Source organism: Grammomys surdaster, unplaced genomic scaffold (genome assembly GCF_004785775.1).
Source record: "Grammomys surdaster isolate TR1022 unplaced genomic scaffold, NIH_TR_1.0 115491, whole genome shotgun sequence".
Lineage (NCBI taxonomy): Eukaryota > Metazoa > Chordata > Mammalia > Rodentia > Muridae > Grammomys > Grammomys surdaster.
The window spans coordinates 399-3,615 of NW_021613147.1; the positions used below are offsets into that span (position 1 = coordinate 399).

The window sequence follows — 3,217 nt, forward strand, 5'->3', positions numbered from 1 at the left end:
TTTTTTTAATTTAAAAAGATTTTTTTTTAATGTACAGGAGTGATTTGCATGTATGTTTGTGCACCACATGCGTGCCTGGTGCCTGGAGAAGTTAAAAACGGGCATCTGTTCTCCTGGCAGCTACCTGGTCGTCTGCAAGAGCAAGCACTCTTACACTACAGAGATACCTCTCCAGCCCCACTAACTGTTGAAGGGATTACTGACTTGCTTTTTTATGAAGAGACTGTGGGTGGTGTCTGGCTTCTGGGTGCATCTAGTAAGCACACCCGTATTTATTGAATTAATGAGTCAACTGAATTTGTTGCGTGGATCCAGCTGCAAGGTGATGTTGAGAAAGCAGCTTTGTCTAGCTGTCGTTGTCCTCATTTGTTTTGTATCTGCCCTGTCCCACTCACCGCACAAGTTACCAGTAACCGTTAAAGCTCTGCGGAGGGATGCAGCGCGCTCCTGCCGTGGGTCGGCTACACAGCCTTCCAGTGCTGCTCTTCTGCTGAGGATCTCCCAAGTTAGTTCTAAGGTAGGAAGATAAGGTGTAGCTCGAGACATGGGGACCACATCTCTAGCTGCAGGCCCTCCTGATCAGCCTGCGGCAGTACACACACACACACACACACACACACACGACATATTGTACATAAGTTTTTGGAAAGAGCTCTTTATTGACAGCAGCTGAGTGAACGTTATGTTTTCAGAGTGTGCTGGGAGACTCATTTTGGGACTCCAGAAGCATACCCTGGCCTCGGGGAATTCCCCCTCCAAGCCAAAATTGGTGATTCTCAACAGGGTGTGACAGCCGCTGTCTGAATACAGCTGACATTCAAAGTGCACCTCTGTTCTGGTGTCACCATGAAATCTTCGTGTCGGGCTCTTCCCCTTCCCTCTTGCTAACAGAGGCAGTCTGTGTCCTCTGAAGTCTAGGCCGGGTATGTGGCAGTCACCCTATCTGCTGGATTGTATCTGGGCTCTGTTGAGTCTGTAAATTCTTGGAAGGAAAACATTTGCTATTCTCTACACCATGGGGTATAGTAAATGGTAAGAAGCCATTAAATAGTTACAGAATTAACACACGTAATTAACGCCCACTGGGTTCCAGGTGACATACAGGGCAGGACTGGGAGTCTCATCTTCCTAGGGTGGACTCTCCTTCACTCCCCAGAGTGTCCTGTGTTGACAGGCTGCTGCTCTGAGAATCCGGGAAGTCCCCTATAGGAAACGGCTCAGAGATGAACGAGTCCTTGCAGAGTGACTAACATTGGTCCCTGTGACTGACCACACACACCCCTTACATTTACAGAATTCTGAAGAAACAGGCTCTGAGACACAGCTCCATGACTATCCAAAAGCTTCTCAGGGGTGGATTTCAAAGTTGGCATTGAAACTGCAATCCTTTCAACCTTGGAGCAGGCATGACAATGACCTGACCCAACGCTTTGTGGGCCAGGGAGACTTGGGAGTGTTTATCTGAAGTCTACCCTACTAAGGCTTCTTGCTTTCCATCTTTTTCCTCTAAAAATTTTTTTGAGGTTTTTATTTTATGTATCTGAATGTTAGTCTGAGTATCTGTCTATACACCACATGCCTGAAGTGCCAGCCAAGGATGGAGGATGACCTAAGTTCTCAGACTGGAGTTACAGACCGTTGTCAGGCACCATGTGGGGGCTGAGGATTTAACCAGCCAATGTTCTTAGCTGCTGAACCATCACTCAGCCCTTCCCCGTTTCTTAAAACTGCCAATCAAAGGAATGGCACGAATCTGCCCAGACCCAGGAGTTTTCAATCGAGAACACACGCCATAGCGTCTCTTTTCAGCCGGTACCTTCTGCTTCTAGGCTCGTGTTTATCTGACATCATCTTGCTTCTAGAAGAAAGAGTTCAAGGCCTGGATCAGACACTCTGTGTGCTGTTCAAGGACCTTGCTTGCAATAGCTTGAATAACAAGAAAATTATGAACTGCATAAATCTACCAGCCGCTGAGTCGTTAAGGAATAGAACAGTCATAGATGGAGTACCACGTGGTGAGGGAGTTAAAATGACTGATAGTGGTGTAGGTGAACGCACGAGGCACTTGTGTGCTTAGATACTCATAGAAATTTATGGGAAAGCATGTATCCATTCAACTAGTAAGTGTTTCACGCTGTCCCTGAAACTCTAACGGGTTACTATGAGGACTGGTTCAGAAGGAAAGCTAATGTCAACTTTGAGTTCAGGAAGCATCTGAATTCTGTTATTGTGTTGTTACACACTAGCGCTGCTTCTTATGGGGAAAGATTGGGAGGCGGTGGCATCCCAACAGGTGCTCGACTGGAAAGTCAAGTCGGAAGCAGTGACGAGGAGGCTGGAGGTGGAGCTCGGTCCGCAGAGCGCCTGTCTCGCATCCGCGAAGCCCTGGGTTCGAGTCTCTGCACTACACGAAACCGGACTCAGGAGGTACAGGTAGGATCAGTATGGTTATCCTCGGCTATTCGAAGAGTCGGGGGTGGGGCTACTTGAGAACTGAGCTGGAAAAGCTAAAAAAAAGAAAGAAAAATCACAGGGATGGGGCAATGCCTGCACACTTGCAGAGAGGATTGCAGTGGCAGCGCACGGGCACCGGCAGGTGGGCTTCCGTCCGAACTGGAAAAACCTGGGGCTGGTTCCGCGCTGCGTACGGCCAAACGGCGCCCGGGGAAACTGAGGCACAATGCGCGGATGGCACAGACGACCAGGGTGTGCCCCACCGATCCGAATCCGGAACCGCTACCCGTCCCGCCAGGAGGTCGGGCGCCCGGGGACCTGGGGCTCGGAGGCGACTATCCGCCCAGCGCTGACCTCCAGGCTTCAGCAACGCGGCCGGCCATCGCTTCTCTCCCGTCAGGCCTGCGAACCGGCCCGGTTCTCCCGAGGGCCGCGGCGACGGCGCTCGTCCCCTCGCTCGCTCGCTCGCTCGCTCGGGACTCGGCCGGGGAGCGTGCGCACTGCGCGTGCGCAGAGAGGGCGCGGCCGGCGCGGGCTGCGGCTGCGCGGAGGCGGGTCCAGCCGCCGCGCCTGCGCAGTGGTGGGGCGGGGCGGGAAGGAGGGAGGCGGCGGCACCGGCGGCGGCTGCTGAGGAGGAGGAGGAGGAGGAGGAGGAGGTGGGGGGAGCGGAGGGAGGTGTTTCTGTCAGTTCCGGCTGTTTGTTCGGGAAGTGGATCCGCCGCTGCCGGAGCAGCCGGGAGGGAGCTGCGGATCGCGAGGCCAG

At 52.8% G+C, this 3,217-nt stretch overlaps 1 long non-coding RNA gene across 1 annotated transcript; it reads right to left on the reverse strand.

The window, feature by feature from the left end:
- Positions 1–638: 638 nt before the first annotated feature.
- On the reverse strand, positions 639–2,922 carry LOC114635668. Its single transcript, XR_003713507.1, has 2 exons — positions 2,809–2,922; positions 639–2,507 (listed from the first exon to the last, which is right to left on the reverse strand). It is a non-coding gene; the product is annotated as an uncharacterized LOC114635668 (long non-coding RNA).
- Between the last annotated feature and the right edge of the window lie 295 nt (positions 2,923–3,217).